The sequence below is a fragment of the Mustela erminea genome, chromosome 6 (genome assembly GCF_009829155.1).
Source record: "Mustela erminea isolate mMusErm1 chromosome 6, mMusErm1.Pri, whole genome shotgun sequence".
Lineage (NCBI taxonomy): Eukaryota > Metazoa > Chordata > Mammalia > Carnivora > Mustelidae > Mustela > Mustela erminea.
In genome coordinates this window covers 125160847-125178632 of record NC_045619.1, presented here as the reverse complement: position 1 = coordinate 125178632, position 17786 = coordinate 125160847, and the positions used below count along the sequence as shown (strand labels likewise).

General features: G+C 47.2%; 1 long non-coding RNA gene and 1 pseudogene across 2 annotated transcripts in view; one reads left to right on the top strand and one right to left on the bottom strand.

Annotated features, from left to right (window-relative positions):
* LOC116594315 overlaps positions 1-15631 on the top strand; it is a 30591-nt gene extending 14960 nt beyond the window's left edge. The window contains exons 2-5 of one of the 2 annotated variants that reach the window (XR_004287156.1): positions 2118-2246; positions 5944-6180; positions 14810-14942; positions 15444-15631. This is a non-coding gene — a long non-coding RNA (uncharacterized LOC116594315). The remainder of the gene's footprint in view (positions 1-2117; positions 2247-5943; positions 6181-14809; positions 14943-15443) is intronic. The other variant, XR_004287155.1, reaches the window with a different exon arrangement.
* A 1255-nt stretch (positions 15632-16886) lies between these two features.
* On the bottom strand, positions 16887-17017 carry LOC116594533 (annotated as a pseudogene).
* Positions 17018-17786: the final 769 nt, after the last annotated feature.

The following is a 17786-nucleotide window of genomic DNA, read 5'->3' as shown; positions in this document are numbered from 1 at the left end:
AAAGAACCTTACTTCACAGGTTCTGATTGGGCATAATCCTCCCACAGTCCCAGCAAAGATGGCTTCCCCCCAGGAATGGCGGCTTCCATCACATCCTCTTCCCGCTCAGCCCTTTACATGTCCCGTTTTCTACCTCAAAGCCCAGCTCCGGGCACTGAGGAGTGTGGCTTGCCCACCGTTGCTACTCCTCTCCGAGCTAGAGAGGGTGCTAGGATTTCCCGAGTTGAGTAAATGAAGTTTTGCAATGGCTCTTCATCCCCTACTTCCTAACAGAGGAAAAGTCAAACTCACCTTAGTTAGCAGCGATTCTGCTTTGGGGTCTCGGGACTCCGCAGCACAGACCTAGGCTCATCCTGGAGACAGATAAGGCTTAGTGCTGCTGACCATCAGCTGGTGGAACTCGATGAGCCAAATTCCCTCCCGGGGAGCAGAAAAGAGGTGTAGGAAGAGGGGAGAGAATGGAGGTCCTTCAGCCTGGAGGGCACTTATTCCCAAACTGGGTCATCAGTTTGCCGGAATCACTTGAAGAGGTTTCAAAAATGCAGATTCTGCAGCCTCCCCTTTGAGGGGCAGATGTGGTGGGTGGAACTGGGCACAGCAGCTCTGCTCTGAGAAAGCTCCCTGGTGGCCCCGGGGCCCCCACAGCCAGGCCTGGGAGCCGGAAGTGACACCTGTGGGTTGTTTCTACTGCATGTCTCCCCGCAGCACAGACTCTGGGAGCCCAGTCCGGCTCCTGGGCCCCTGGCTTGCTGGTGGTCCCAGGCTAGGGTCCCTGGAGCCCCTGAACATCCCCCTCTTGCTTCCTATGTCTTGTGAGGGCTAGCTCTGTGTTCACTCCACTTGGGGAGGGCTGCGTGGGCCTGAGTTCCCGGGGCGGCCGGCAGAATCTGTCCTTGGCAGCTGCCTGAAGCTCTAATCTCAGCCGGTTCTGCTCCAGCTGGCTCTTTCTTGGCGTCAACTCAAGAATTCTGGCATGGTGGAGTTTCTCCTCTGAATCTGGGGATGAATGCCCACTGCCCATGGAGGGAGGAGCTGGTGCTAGAGGGGGCTGGGGGGAGGTCAGCCTCAGGCCTGGAGTCCTTGAGGGGGGAGGGGGGCATGCGAGAAAACACACACATTAACCCTTTAGTACCTAGTAACATTTCAGTATGGACTAATCCACCCGAAAAGGTATTTAATTCCTGGGTGAGGAAATGAGACATTGCAGTTAGGTCTTCAAGGATTACGACAAGTCTGGGAAAAGCCTTGGACTGAACTTTCTTAGCTTGGAAAGAAGGCCAAGAGTGGCTGGGCTCCAAGGCCTGCTTCTGCCCAGGCATCTGTTTGTTCTGTAATGATTAATACTGTGGGCCAGGCACTGTTCTGGGTACCAGGGACACACACAGTAAAGAGGGCCGAGAAGGCCCAGCCCTGGTAGAGTTCGCAGCCTGGTACCCGTGCCTGTAGCTGTCTGAGGAAGGTGGTCATGAGGGTGGCCACTCCAGAGGAGACCATCGGGCACCGGACGCAATTCAAGGATAAACTTCCCTTCTTTCCGGTCACCCTCAGGGCTAGCTGTGAGTGGGTAGCGGACTTCAGAGACAATGTCATTCTCCCACACCAGGAGCACAGCCACCGCTGGCCAGCTCCAGGAGGGGCCCTGCTGTCCATGTGGGCATGGCTGCCCTGGATGGCCAAATGACTCAGAGACACTGGCTCTGGGAACAGGAGTCTTCTTTTAGTATTGGATATAATAAAGAAAGCTGAAGGCTGGAGAGACACCCACAGGTCTTAAGGGACTAAAACTAAGACAGATATCTAGGAATTAGGTGCCGGGTAATGTCATACCCAAGATTTTGGCTTTGGACTTGTAAAGTGCTGGGGTCGATAGTAAGAATCTGCTTTTGGGGACGCCTGGGTGGCTCAGTGGGTTAAGCCGCTGCCTTCGGCTCAGGTCATGATTCCAGGGTCCTGGGATCGAGTCCCACATCGGGCTCTCTGCTCAGCAGGGGGCCTGCTTCCCTTCCTCTCTCTCTGCCTGCCTCTCTGCCTACTTGTGATTTCTCTCTGTCAAATAAATAAATAAAATCTTTAAAAAAAAAAAAAAAAAGAATCTGCTTTTGGCTTCTGTTCTGCAGGAAACTGAACCAGGCTAATACTGAAGGTGTAAAGGGAGCGTACAAAGGGATACCAGGAAGCCTGGAGGGAAAAAAAAAAGAATGGCGAATGAATGTATATATATGGAAGCTGATTTTCGTGTGGAAAAAGTGAGAGATTCTTACTTTGGAAAAGGACAGTTACTAAGGGCTGCGCTGAGTTCTCTGCAGTGTCTCCTTCCCTCTCCTGTGGAAAATCAATCCATTTTTCTTCCTCCTTCTCATTCCTTGCATGCCTTCTCCTTTACCTCTGCCCTGACTCAGTTGTGCGAATGCCAGAGTCCAAAAACCAGTTATGCAACTGGATGCACTATGAGGACAGACACCCTCGGGGGTGGGCGCGGCGATCCTCGCCGCGTGTGGGCGTGTGGCTGGTGGGACGCTGGACACGGGGTGGGCCTCTCCTCCCTCCCCCTGCTGTCGGGGCGCCCCGACCTGCCCAGGAAAATGAGCCCCCTTGCTGCCGAAAAACTCTAGAGGAGGAGAGGCCTACCGATCGCCCTCCATAACTTCTCCCAGGTCCAAAACCCTCATTGCCAGAGATTGTTTTCTGGCTGAAATCACTCCTGTGGAAGCCCCAGCGCATTTCCTTTTGTTCGGTCCTCACCGGAGACGGTGAACAGCTGGTCTCCAGCCTCTGCGGAATATCCCTTTAAACCTCGCCCGCCACTGTTAAATGGCCTCTGGGCCTTCTCTTCCTCAGACCAAGAATCTTCCCTTCTTCCCCCCATTCCTCATGGGTCCTATTTTCCAGCCCTTTTCACATCTTTGTTCTTTGAATGCTCTCAGATTTTTCTAAGATATTCCCCTTTGGAAGTTATTTGAAGGAAAACAACAGAAGGGTCTTTAGATGTACTCCATCCCGGCAGCCTGCTCACCTGACCACAAACCTTGGCTCTCCTCCTGGCTGGGTGGCTCGGGGCCAGCCTGTGCCCGACGACTGAGCGGCCGGTGACCACAGGCCAGGAGCGGGAGGCCCCAGCTCATCCACACTGAAAACAGAGCCCGATATTTGTCAGACTCTCAAAGACTTGTTAAGTGAACTCTTGCCCCTGTGTTGTCTCAAAGGGACTTCTCTTGGACAGAATGGGCAGTGTGAACCCTGATTACATATGGTGAAGGAGCCCTTCCCTAAGAAAGGCAAGAAAAGATGACGTTGAGAAAAGTCTCATGGTTCTGTTAAGAACACTGGTGCCTCTGGCATGTTGCCTTCTTAGTATGGGGACTGGGTAGAGTTGGGGGGCTCTGGTACCCTAGGGTAGGAGACGGGTTGCAGGTGCATGATTGGGGGGTGTGTGGATGAGGGTGAAGGCCTGTAGAGTAGTTAGAAGGACAGCTGTTCAAGCAGAAACAGAGGAACTGGCTTTGTGGACTTCAGAACAAACTGCTGATGGAGGCCAGTGTACATGGGGACTAAGCAGCTCAAGAGAACCAAAAGTGGGGAGAGATTGGGAGTAGCAGGAGGAGAGAAAAGGGGGGTTAAGAGGAAGAGTAAGTCTAATGTGAGGCCTGAGATCTTGGGGTCTGAGCAGTAAGGATACTAAGGCACTCCTTAGTTAGCATGCTGCTGGCCTCTTTGCAAGAGACCAAGGGATTAAAAGAGAGCTTTATTTAGAGGCTAAGGCATCTGTCTCCGCGATACATTCACAGTTGCATTAAAAAAGACAAAATGTCAGGGACACCAAGGGATGAGATATTCTTAAGAATGTCAAGTTAATACAGAGGGAAAGAGTGTGGTTTCTTCCTATATCAGGGTCTCATGTTATTCTTCTTGGAACCCACTGATTCCATGTAGATGCTGCCTCTATTCCCAACAGCACAGTCCTACAGACTCTAATCCACATATGTGTGTGTGTGTATGTGTGCATTTGCACACACAAACCTGCTAACCTACTGTGTGCGTATGTGGTCAGCTTTGGCCCCTGTATCTTTTTCTGCGGTTCTTGGCCCAAAAACTTGTGAAGGGGGAGGAGAAGCCCCCAGACACAGAGTGTTTCTGTGCAGGAAAATGCGTGTGGGAAGGCTTTGAATAGAGGAAGAGAAGGGTGAATTTAGGTACTAGTTGCTCGGTGGAGAGCGTCCCAGAACGTGTGGAAGAGGCAGCCAGGTGTCAGAGGAGCCAAGGTGCTTCACATGAATTAACTCCCTTGGTCCTCACAGCAATCCTGGAAAATGGGTGTTATGATCATTATCCATTTTTTACTACTGTGGAAACTGAGGCCCAAAGTGTTTAGTCACTTTCCCAAGGTAGTTCACTTAATAGATGCTTGTTGACTGAAATAAAAGCCTTAAGTGCATGGTGTTGGTTTGAATTTGAGACAATTTTTAATCCTCCAGCCTGCAAATGGGATGATTTCTACATTCAGGCTTTAAACACCTTAAAGCATAAAAATATTTCTGGTGAAAAAAAAAATATTTCTGGTGAAGCTGTTAAGGCACCTTCTCCTTTGGCAGCAACTCACTGGCCCTCCTGCGAATTTTGGTTTGAATGCTATTTCATTTCGCCTCTGTAGACTGGTAAGAGACTAACTCCTAGACCCTGGGAATAGCATTGCCCTCATTTCTGAAGCCAGGCGGTCTCAGTTCCTACCTGGTTCTGTCTTCAGCAGTGAATCGTGGCCATTGTCACTTTGGGCGGGTTACTACAACACTCCGAGTGGTAAAGAACCGGTCTGGTCTACGTGGTTATGCCTCCGACAGGCCAGACATGGGCGGGGAAGGGGTGATCTTGAAGCTGCCAGAATGTCAAGTTAACACAGAGAGAGCACGTCCCAGACTCCAACTCTGGAAGCTGTGCCATGGCTCTCACTCGCTTTTGGGGACATGAGTCATGAGACCAGACACCTGTTAGATATATTAAGCGAATTCTAGTGACACCTTTCCCATTTCCCACACCCCACCCATCATTAGTGCCCACGGTTTTGTCCCGAGTTCGGGACTGCTCCCATTTTGCTTCCTCTCCAAGTCACCACTCCAGTCCTGGCTTCATTATCTCTCCTGTGAATTGCTTCAGTCACACCTGAGCTAGTTTACCTTTCCACCCAGACTCCTTCCTTTCTCAACCCCACAGCATGTTATTTGAAATAACCGTCTCATCTAATAGTCCCCTTCAATGGCTGCTTGTTACCCATGAGGTAAAGACTGAGCTGGGAGCCATCCTATGGATCCCTGCACGTTGGTGCCCATTGCCCCCCTCCAGCTTCATCCTGCTGGTCTCGTGCGTCCCATGCCCTGTGCTCCCCGTCGCTGGCCTTCTTGGGCCCCTCACCGTCCATGCCGCGGGGCGCCATACCGACCGTGCCTTTACAGAGTGCCTGCTCTCCTTGCACTATTGCTCCCTTCTCTCCTTCCAGATGCCCCAGTCCTCCATACCTCAGCTCAGGGGGCACTTCCTCCAGGAAGCTCTCTTTGACTAAGTCAAGCCTTCGTGCCTTACTGCCAATGAACGGGGTCCTTCCTGCCAAGCCCGAGGCTGGTGTATTGCAGAGGCTTGAGGAATATTTCTTGAATGAGGTGTACAAAGTCTTAAAAGCAGCTGTGCAGGGGCGCCTGGGTGGCTCAGTGGGTTAAAGCCTCTGCCTTTGGCTCAGGTCATGATCTCAGGGTCCTGGAATTGAGCCCCGCATCGGGCTCTCTGCTCAGCGGGGAGCCTGCTTTCCCCTCTCTCTCTGCCTGCCTCTCTGCCTACTTGCAATCTCTCTCTGTGTCAAATAAATAAAATCTTTAAAAAAAAAAAAGCAACTGTGCATTTTGTGCAAGTTTGTTGGAATGAAACTTGGCTGATTCTAAATGTTCTCTCCCATTTCAGCCACATGCCATGGTGTAGAGGGCGCTGTACCGGCCACTAAAGCCCCCGTCAAACCCGAATGTTCCAGATTCCTCCACTGCCTTGAAGGCCTGATGAAGAAATGTACATGAAGCACTTCATAAGCTAGAATGTTCTTTGGAAATTAGAAAAACGCAAGACAGGATCGTGGATTAGATTCAAGAGATGAACACTGCGGCTACCTCCAGACCATTCTCATAGATTATACTGAAAATTAAGGTAGGTCTACATGGTCTTGAGTGAGTAGAAAAACATTGTGAGAGCATTGGACTAATGTCTCCTTTCTGGAAGTGAGAGCCCAAAATAGACCAAGTTAGCAATAGCAGAGACGCTCAGAAGGCCATCATTTCCCTGTGATAACTCACTGTTGTGCCTTGAAATGCAGTGTGCTCCTTGCAAGTACGTGTGCTCTGTCTGGGGGGCTGATGTGGATAGCTTGTTCCAGCCGCTATTCCGTGGGGCCTGGCATCCCACTGAAGAGGTGGTGATCTCTGAGGCTGGGCCATGGGATCAACAGGAAGCCTGTTTCTGCAAAGAGAAAGCCGCTGCCCCAGTGTTGGGTGAGCTAGGGTTCGATCCTCGTGTGGGGTGAGGGAATGACTAGAGAGGGCAAGACGGACTCAACCAGATGCCTTCACTTCAGGTAGAGGTTTGATTCCCTGATTGTTGCCTTTAATAACATCGACATTTTAATAGCAGGGGAGAGGGTGGGGGCCCTCGGGTGGGTGGCTGAGTTCTCGGGTTTACTGCGGCCATTGTGGGGCTCTGGGCTATTTTCTGCAAAGCTGCATGAATACAAAGCCTTTAGAAACTTAATTAAAGAAATAAGAAATAAGACTTTTATAGGAAAGGGTGATGGTGGGGTGGGGTGGAGAAAGATCCTATTTCTTGGTCTGCACGGCGCCCTGGGAAATCCTCCATTTATGAGTTGGTGGGGAAGCCCTTCTCCAGGGACCCTCTGTGTTCCTGGCATTTGTGCTGCGGAGTTCTTTGGAACACAGGGGGACCGGCTCTGGGTTCTGGCCACTGAACTTGAAATCTAGGCAAGTCAGATATAATTAAGACATCAAAGGGCCCAGTAGGTCAATAGTGTGTGACCAAGAGAGTGTACCGTTTTACTTGGCCAGGTTACAGAGATACTAAGAATATAACTTCGACCGAGATGATATGTCAGTGATTGATGGGAACCAGACTCAATGAATTGCCTTCTCTGATCCACTTCTGTGGCAGTAGCTGACTTTCTAGGCACCTCAGTGAAGTATTTAACCCTTCTTGAGTTTCCTACCCATCTGGTTTCCCAACTTAGACCATATAGTACATCTTTAGAAAAGTGTTTCAGTACTCTCTTAAGAAAGTATAAGCATTATTACAAGGATTGTTTCTGGTGATAGTGACCATGTGTTGATATGGGACTATCATTCTAAGAAAAAAAAATCCATCTTAGACCACTCCATTGACCCACTAGCCTTGAGTCATTTATCTCTGGTCTGTCCCTTTGCCCTCTCCCCATGGCTGTAACTGGCAAGGTCCTGTTTCCCCTCTCTGTAAGGAAAGAGGAACAGTCTGAGAGTAAAATTCAACAGTTCTGAGGTTAGCGTCTCAGAGAATGGACTTTTGAAATTTTAGAAAATTATGCTATATGCAAGATATTTTTTGAGGAACTAAACATTATTATATATATTATATATATTTATTCTTGGGTGGGACTTCATATGCTTTATTATTTTTAAAGATTTTTATTTATTTATTTGAAAGAGGGAGCGTGAGCAAGAGCACAAGTATGGAGAATGGCAGAGGGAAAGGGCGGGCTTGATCCCAGGACCCTGGGATCAGGACCTGAGTGAAAGGCAGACGCTTAACCAAATGAGCCACCCAGACGCCCCAGGAATTTATATGCCTTAACACATCATTTCACAAATTCCGGAAACACCTGTGTTTTCGTATATTCAGCTTAAATACAAATGGGCCAGAAGTGGAAGAGGAGAAGGCAGTGTCAGGAAGAAACAGACTTTTCCTCTATCCTCTTAAATTTTGTGCTTGGGGCCTGCAAATTAAATTGACATAAAACAGATCAGCAAGAGAACAAAAGATTTAACTACCTATTTAGCCATGGGAGTTCACAGAGAAATGTGACTCCAGGCAGTTGTTAGATTTGGGGGTTTATATACCTTCATAATAGGGGACAGGGCAGGGCAAAGAGGGCACTTTTGGGAGAAGAAATGACTTTTGAAAGATAAATGGGACCTTTGATAGATGGGAGATGACGATAGTTTTTCCACCCAATACTGCTCCTTCCATGGGCCAAGTGGGCTCCTGCCTCTGGACATCAGTTCTCCCCCTGGAATGACTCCTCCCCAGGGCTTCTCTAGCACCAAGCTGTGGAATCCCAGTCCCGTCTTTCCGCTTTCTTCTTAGCTCCTCTCACATCTAATATGTTTGCCTGTTTGCGTGCACGGGAATGCAAACTCCATGGAAAGAAGGGCTTTGTTTTGCTCATTTCTCTAGCCCCACTGGACACAGAGTCCTACACTCCATAAAGGTGAGCAGGGCAGACTCAGTCGCTGTTCCTCAGGGCTTACTAATGGAGGGAGAGCTAGATAAGGAAAAGATACTGAATCTGTGACACAGTAAGTGCCAGGGGAGGGGGGAGCTGTGGTCCCAAAGGCGGGGGTGGGTGTGGGAGGGGGAAGCCCTGCAGAGCCAGTAGCTCCGTGGGATTGCTGTGGGCGCTTTCCACCTGTCCGTCTGTTCATTGTACGAGGTCTCTAGAATTAAGCTGAGCGGAAGCATGGGTCTGTAGCCCCTTATGAAAGACCAAGTAGTATGAACGGCTTGCCGGCTTTGATTTCATATAGATTCAAGTATCATCATTTTATCAGTTTTAAAAAAATTTCTTCTTTGTATGCCGTTTTCGTTGAACTCCTTGTGTGGTTTATAGAAATGATGATGGTGATGCTATCAGTTGGGTGGTATGGTGAACTCACGGTGGGTTTCTCTTCTTTCTGGAGAGTACCTTTCTCCTTCAGTGAATTTCTCCATTATTCCATGGGGTACGCAGCTAATACATAATTCTCAAGTCAGTCTCCACTGAGATTCTGTCACTTGCCAGTGACCCACTCGTACAGGGACTATATGATGTTGACAGTGGGTTCATAAATTAATTGAATTAAGATCATTTTTTCCTAACATTTCTCTCTGTTCGCCTCAACGTTTGGTATGGCATTGCACACAGAGCAGGTGCTCACAAAAATTGATGACTTTGATACTTGTTTTTTTTTTTTCTTTCTTTTTGATGACTTGGTACTCTTAACACACAAACACACACCAAGAGAATGGAGACGTGTATTTTGACAACAGTTACAATCTTGGATAAGTATTAATTCAGAGCGTTTTAATTCCTATTTTAGTGTTGCTCTAAAAATCCAGTGGTGGTGGCATATGTATCCCCAGAAGAATTGTTTCTCATTTTGTGTTGGCTCGGGCTGTCCTTCAGTTGCCTGCAAATAATTTTCTTACCAAAAAGACAAGATGTGACCTCAAAAATGAATTCCCAGTGTGAAGGATACGGTAGGGGTTGAGGGGTGTAACATTAACACCACAACACCGACAATGCAAAGCTCTAAGGTAATCCTTTCCCTGTGTCTTCGCAATTAACGTCATGTAGGAATTATCGGTCCCATTTTACCCAAAGAGGAAACAGAGGTTCAGAGAGACTGTGTGATTTAAATGAAAATCAGAGCCAGAGCCTGGAGAATAGCCTGGAATTCCTGCTGAGCTCCCTTGGGAGTTTTCCCTGTTGCTGGGGGAAGATCATTAACCTCTCAGGGCCTTCTCTGCAGATTTGGGATTGTTTTGCTATCTCACGGGGAGGCCGCCTGGCTGAAGGAGATTTATAATTGTTTTCAAGCTTTCCAGGCTCAAAGCGCCTGTGCAGAAAAGTCGGGGGCCCTGACTCTTTCCAAGTCCACCGGGCACGAACAGCTTTCCAAACCCGAATCCAAACCACATTACTTCTAGTTTGGAGCCCTTTGGGTCCAGAGTCTCCTCTGTGGAAAGCTGGCGAGTGGCTCTTGGGCGATGAAATGACTGCTTAGCCCATGCAAGCCCCTTGACCTTGCCCTCCACATCACAGAGAAAGCGGCTCCGGGCCCGAAGCCTGGCAGCAAACAGACCTGCAAGCTGTAGGGATCCCTCTTCTAAAACAGATGGCTTTTGACCGCCCTGGAGCTGGGCCTGAAGTCTGTGGTGATGTGGTGGTTAGGTGGTGGCCGTGAGAAGGCACTGGGGCAGGGCCCGCTGGTGGCACCGTGTGAGGCCATCTGGCTTAGACTCATGTTAGGATTGAGCCTACCAAGGACATTCACTCTGTCTGGTTACTTGCCACAGCCGCCATTGGAAGGGAGAACCTGCTCCAGTGGTCCCTTGGAAGAGCTGAAGGGGAAAGATGGAGGGAAAGGATGGGGAGGCAAAAGGGGAAGGGCGTGGCCCGAGCATCCCCGAATCAGCTTCCTGGTTATTTTCAGCAGCTAGGTGCCCTGGGTATACCGTGTTGTCTTTCCTTCTTTCTGTCATTCTTGTGTTTTTGCTCTTTTCCCCTCATTGCATACAAATGTCTGATCTTGGGGGTGCCTGGTTGGTTAAGTGTCTGATTCTTAATTTTGGTGCAGTTGGTTAAGTGTCCGACTCTTGATTTTGGCTCAGGTCATGATCTCAGGGTCCTGGGATCAAGCCCCGACTGGACTTGGGGCTCTGAGCTCAGGGGGAGTCTGCTTGAGATTCTCCTGCTTTCTGCCCCTCCCCCACTCAGGTGCACACATGCACGCAGGCCCTCCCTCTCTGAGATAAATAAAATCTTAAAAAAAAAAGGGGGGGGTACTATCTGATTTTTGAAATACAGGCTTCTTCTAAAACTGCCCATTGTAGGGAAGGAGAAATCACTTCTTCTCTACCCTTCTGAGTTTTTGTCTGAGATCTCTGTAATAAAAGACAGATTAACAAGGAAAAAAACCAAACCACCAGGGGTTTATTAACATGTACATCTCACGTGTGGAGAGGGGCCCACCGGAAAAAATGAGTAACTACCTTAGCTGGCTTAGAATCAGGCTTTAATACCATCTTAATAGGGAAGAGGAAGGGGAGATGTAGTAGGTCTTTTAGGGGAGAATGAATGATTTTCAGGAAAGATAAGTGGGCCCATAGAATAGATGGAAGGTAGAGTAGTCTCCTTGTATCTGCGGGGATGTTTCAAGACCTCCGGATGGAATGTTAAAAAGAAAACCACAAGTCCAAGGTGGAGCTACTTGTCCTCAGAAACAGCAAACCAGCCCTTTCCAGCTGCAGTGTCACCCTCTCCAGGAGTGGGATTTTAAGCCAGTCAGTCTGGAATTTTCTGATCAGCACCAATGACGTAATCTATCATGGGGGCCCTCTGTATCCTTGCCTTCTCTGCCCTCTCCCCCCACTCCTGCAAGATGAGGTCATCTGTATGATAAGCCCCATTGCCCTTCTCCTAAGGGAAGGTAACTTTGCCAGAAATAATCTTTTCCTTTGCTAGTAACTTCTGGCTCCACCCTCCTTCCTATTAAAACCTTCCATTTGGTACAAGTCCTTGGAGTTCCCCCTCCACTTATTGGCTGGGATGCTGTCGGATTCATGACTGGCTTAATAACGCTGATTAGATCTTCAAATTTACACAGGTAAAAAAAAAAAAAATTTTTTTTTTTTTTAGGTAAAAATTAAAAAAATTTTTTTAAATGTGTTTTTTCCTATACACACATACCTATGATAAATTTAATTTACAAATGAGACACAGTAAGAGATTAATGATAACAAAATATAAAATTACTGTGACTCTTGATCTTAGGGTTTTGAGTTCAAGCCTGTTGGGGGTAGAGATTACTTAAAATAAACATATAAAATAAAAAACCCACAAATACTAAAATAGAGCAGTTCTAGCAATATACTGTAATCAAAGTTATGGGAATGCATCTGTCAATATACTTATTGGACTGTACTCCCCCTTCTTGTAAGGGGCCCATGTGATAAGATGAGTGAGGTCTATGACATGTTAGGCTACTAGTGACTGTCATCTACTTGTGGACCTATGGGTGATGGGGGGATTATCAAAACTACAAATAAGGGGGGACGACTCTATGGTAGAAAGTGATGAACTCTGTCTGGGTGTGGTGTCTACTTCTAGTCTCTTCTTTGAGAGGGGTCAGTTTTCCCTGATGGATGAAACTTAGGGGTGGCATGTCTTGAGCTCCTATGGCCATATTTCAGGGACACATGTTCTGCTACTGGTCACCATTAAGAACTTGATAGGTGGAGGAGTGTGTGTGAGTCAATGAACTTGTTGGAACCAGTTGTCTTATGGAGAAAAGCTCTGAAATCCTCTGAGCAGAGGGTGAATGTATGCTCTCTCTCGGAAAGGACAGACTTGACCTCAAAATACAGGCAACACGTTTGCATCCATTTTGAAGTTTATTTATTACTTTAGAGAGAGCACGCCTGAGTGGGGGAGGGGCAGAGGGGGAGAGAGAATCTCAAGCAGACTCTGTGCTGAGCGTGGAGCCTGATGCAGGGCTCTATCTCACGATGCTGAGATCATGACCTGAGCCGAAGTCAGGAGTCCAGCACTTAACCAACAGAGTCATGTCGTCCCCTGCATCAGTTCTAGAAAATGATAATTTCTTCTCAAAGATGTAAACAGTAATTAGAAAAAAAAAAAAAGCCAACATTAGGCAGTATTTCACAACGCAGAGAGAAGATTCTCAGAGGGAGCCTGCTGAGGTACTGTGTTTGTTATTCCCACGCGGCACTGCTTCTGAGGAAGAACGGAATTCGCTCTGAAGAGAGAGTCCCATCTGCGACCTCACTTAAAGTCCTGGTTTTACTTTGGCCCCGGTTAGAAGGGACAGAGCTGACACTTGTAACAGCTGCTCCCGGCGAGAACGCAAATACTGGGCCTTTGTCCCCGCAGCCACCTCAGGTAGCTGATGTTAGGACACAAGTCCAGCTTGACTTGCAATACAAGGCAAATGCCCTGATAAATTAGTTGTTCATCAGATAATTCATCAGGTTTTCTTTTTCCCACCTTACAACCTTGAAGGTCCTCGTAGCAGTGAATCCATAAATGCCATGTGCTCCTCTAACAAGGTTCTGCCAGCAGCACATGCCCCGGGTGCTGGGACAGTCCTTGGATACTCCTTGCCTCTTCTTGATTGTTGCAAGTACTTCCTTTTCTGAAGTCAGTGAGCCTGTTTTTCTTCCACACTAGTGGGGGCTGAAATCTGTTGTCCGAGGCCCTGAATAAAGCCCCATGATGGGCAAACGTCGCTTTCTCTCCCTTAACTTTGAAGTAGCCCCAATGCTCATGGGTGGGTCCACCTGTGAAAAGCCAACACGATCTGGTCCTCGACTGATACTGAAATGAACCAGGTTGACCTAATCTCCTCTCAAGTAACTGAGAATTTTCGAACTGACCTGTGGACAGTCAGCCAGGGTTACTGTAAAGATCCGTTCCGTCTGTCCTGCTGGGGAATGCAGTCCCGAGCATTCCAAATGGATTTAATGAGGATAAGGGGACATGCAAGCATGGCTGTCACGGAGCTCTTGAACGTCCTGCCCTCTACAACCCCAAAGAAGACCGGATTCTAAACACAAATGGAGTCGCTATGGGAAGTGCCGAATTTGTGGCAAAGTAGGTGTCAGTCACCGTTAATGGGCCATGACCAATGGGACCTTTCTGCCTCTTTCATCTTCACCCTGAAGGTTTTTCCCTAATGAAAATGTGCTAGGAGGAATGGGGTTGGGATAATGATTTCCTTTCTTTCCCTTATGTTGGCTTCGGCAGGCAACTTCTCCTTTAATAAAAAGCACGATGGGCAAGTGTGAGAGCGTGGAGCTTGAAGTCTGAGACAAAACCCTATCAGAGAATGCCAGACGTCCACCGGGGGGAAATTGAAAACCGATTCCCTTCCCCACCCGGGGAAGGCACCAGCAACCCCTCTGCCTGCCGCACTCGCTCTTCCACGCCCAGACCCTTGAAGCCGAAGATTTTCAAAGAAGTAGGGTGTGTCGCAGCAGCTGTGGCATCAAACAAAAGCAAACAGATTAAATTAATTTAGGCTTCAAAATCAGTCCCATTCTCTAATTCATAAAATACTTCAAACACGGCGAGAAATGTCATCTCCCAGATGATTGGGGCTAATCCACTTTCTCTCTTTTTCCTCTTGCATCTGAATGCAAACTATCAAGACATACCTCACCAGTCAAAATAAACTCCTCACTCCAAATGCTTCCGTCAGCTTTTAATAAGAGTCTTTGCTCCGTTCACAAAACACACTCCGTTCCTAACGGGCTTAAGGGGCTGTGTGCAAAAAAAAAAAAAAAGGAGGAACAATGTACTCATTAGAGTCTGTTAAGTTGCCAGCACTCAGCAATTAAAAGGTATGGCCCGTGGAAAAGCTGCAAAACAGCAGTTAGTCCCATTGTCTTCTCATTAACGAGAGTGTTATTTTAGCTCTCCAGGTACCAAGCCCAAGAAACAAAACATGCTTGGCTCCTAAGGCACTCCAGGAAAAATAAGAAGTTGTTGACAGCTAGGACTTGCGGAAAGCACCGTTTATACTATAAATAAATTTGCACATCCTTGTGGTTGCAATAAATACACTTCCACGCCCAACTCTGTTGGACTAGATGCAGACGCCATTTAAGGGGATGTCAAAGTCCTTCCCCAGCAAAAGGTTCTTGTCTTCCTTAGGATGTCAGAACGGGTGCTGCTGAGGAATGAATGAATGCCTCCCCTTGGGACACAGAAATTTGGATTTTTTTTTTCCCCCTGCAGCAAGCTCTGTTGTTGACGCTGTGGATGCAGGGCGGGAAGGGACTGTGGAGACATGTGTGCACTCGGCCTGAGCTCCTCGCTGCTTGGTGATCACTTAAAAAATGATGACCGGATTCTTTCCCAATTGCCAAGTGTGAGTACTTTGTGGCAGCGGGGAATGCAGCTCTTTGATTCCTGCATTCCTCCTGGTTTCCCTGTGTGGGTGAAAAAACAGCCAAGAATGTCAGTGATTCAAATTCTCTTATGTTCTAAAGAAACAAGATGAGGCAATATGTCTTTCCGATGCTGTCAATGTACAGTTTTACGTTTGATGCTGATGTGCCTTTCTATCACGACATAGATACCTTCATAGTTTTTCTTAGGATTTCGTCAGAAAAATGTAAAGCATTGATTCCCTTTTTAGGTAAGTAGAGGAAAGTTCCCTTTTTAAAAGACTAAGCACATGGAATTTTAAAAAGAAATGATAAAGACAGTATTTACTGTAAGATTAAGAGTAACACTGCAGTCACTTAAGGCTTGAACAGTTCTCCCGAAGAGACGTCCCTAAAGTTACTTTCTCAGTAAATTGCAGTAAATTTCTCAAGGGCCTGATGTTTAATTTACCCTGACCCATACATTTTCTTCCTCAATGCAGTCTTTTGCATGGACAGCGTACAGTGTGAGAGACCTCGGATAAGAACATCATTGTGCAACTTCAGTAAGATGCTGGTTTACACTTTAATGACCAATGTGCATTTTCAGGATTTTGCTGGATAAAACCATACCATGCTTTGTTCATTAAAACTTGATTTGGGAAAACATGTAAATCTTCTACAAAATAAACACACAGTCTTGAATTGCTTGCTTCTGATGAAAGGCGCCCCAGAAATACCCTGCGTGGAGAGGAAAATAAAACCACTTTCAGCTAGAGGGAACTGAACATCAAATACCTTGAAAATCAGATGTTTTGCGCTTTATTAAGTGAGACTCAAGAGCGTTACTAAGTTCTAGCCTGACTGATTTTTCACTTTTTTGGAAGAGAAATAAGTCTGGGCATTAAGCTCATAGCAGTCATTATAATCTACATGTGGATTTAATTATGCAAAAACATTAAGGTTTTTATTTTTCATAATTGTCATCGTCATGATCCAATTTCCATGTCAAGCCTGGTGCTGAGTGGAAAGGATCACAGCGGCTTCCAGCTCTTCCAGCCCTTCTTTGCCTCCGTGGCATGCCTTCCTCCTCTTTCCCAGGGATTTCTTCCCTCCGCTTCTAGTGGGACCCACTGAAAACTGATTGGAGGAGCTCAGTAAAGCTCTTAAGGAGAGGAACAACTTTCCTGAGGTCTAGGAGAGGGGACTCCTTAAGATCCCGGACAGAGATCTAGGATAGGGAAATGTGATAATTCCTTTTGCTCTGCCTGTTAACTGTGTGCATTAGGGTAGAATATCCCTGCAAATACGGGGGACGGTGGTTTCAATATCCTGCAGACAAGACAGTCGTGTGTGTGTGTGTGTGTGTGTGTGTGTGTGTGTGTTGAGAACTACAGTGAATTGGATGGCCTTTAATGTCAGATTGTTTCCAACCTGCTTTATTGCAAAATGGATTTGAGGCAGCTTACAAAACACACCATGGGGTAAAAATCAAGAGAGCAAGGTTGGAAGAAAGTACGTTTAGTGCAAGGGGGTACAGACTTTCTGCAAAGGGCCAGATTGGACAGACTTTTGGCCTTTCTGCCCACACAGTTTCTGCCTCAACTATCAGTTCTTGCTGCCGTGTCACAAAAGCAGACACAGAAAATAGTCCGGTGGACCAGCGCATTCGCTGAACAAAAAACAGGAAGCAGGCAGGTTCTGCCATGAGCTGTCATTTCTGACCTCTGGTCTAGACCCAGAATATTAAAATTAAGCCGGCATAAGCATATTACAGGGAACTGTATCACTGAAGGGTCCCCGTGATTGATCAGAGGGGTCTCCATTTAGGTATGAGTTTCCTAAAGGTCAAAGCAAAGAGGAAAACTGGGCTGATGTTTAAAAATGATGCTCTCCGCGACAGTACTGCTCACTGATCGCTCTGAAGAAGTTCTGGTGTTGAGGCTTTGATTATCTTCCTAAAGGTCCTGAGGCATTATGTGGTATACGGGATAAGATAGAGCATCATATTTTCAATTAGCAATAATCGCGCCTCGGATAAACCTCATTGGCTACGATACTGCCACTGCGCAAAGCTGAGCATCATATTTTCAACAGCTAGCTTCTTAGAGCTGCTGCTAAGCATCCCTTTAAGTGAAGAAGGGCATGACGATTCCGGGGTGCAGTTCAGAAAAACGAATTTGAGAACATAAGGCATTTGATTTGGGTTGCCGGTGGTCTGGGCTTGCATCAATGTAAAATGGAGACCATTTAGCTGAAGGAATGAGCTGCACGCTTGTCTTCGAGACAGTCGTCCATGAATAGAATTGTTCTTCTCACACCCGGCTTCGGGCAGGTGATAGGATTCCCTTATAGCTACAAGGCCCTCATTCAACCAAGGGGCGGTTCCTTTCCTATTCATTCTTTCAGGTTCAGGATCAATCGGTCCAATCAACAGGTCCGATTGCCTTTCTATCATAAAACATAAAAGAAAATCAGATGGCAATGATTTTCATGACTTGAAACTGCTTCACCCCCTGGAGGACTGGTGTCATGTTGGTCACCCCGTATTTAGTGGCTTCTAGGTGTCGGATACTCGGCCGGGCACTCCATATGCACAAACCCGTTTTATTCACACACCATCCGGGGACACATGCTACTGTGAGAATTCCTTGTTTCCAGGTGAGAAAACTGAGCTCAGAGAGATTAGCAGCTTGGCCAGCATCACTATGAGTATATAGGTACGAAGGTAGGCTCTATCTGCCTCTTAACCAAGGCCCTTAGCTTCCATTGCTCTCCACAGAGATCTCTTGACTTCCTGGATTCCAGACCTTGACATGACTTTCTGGTCTTCTTCATGATTTTCT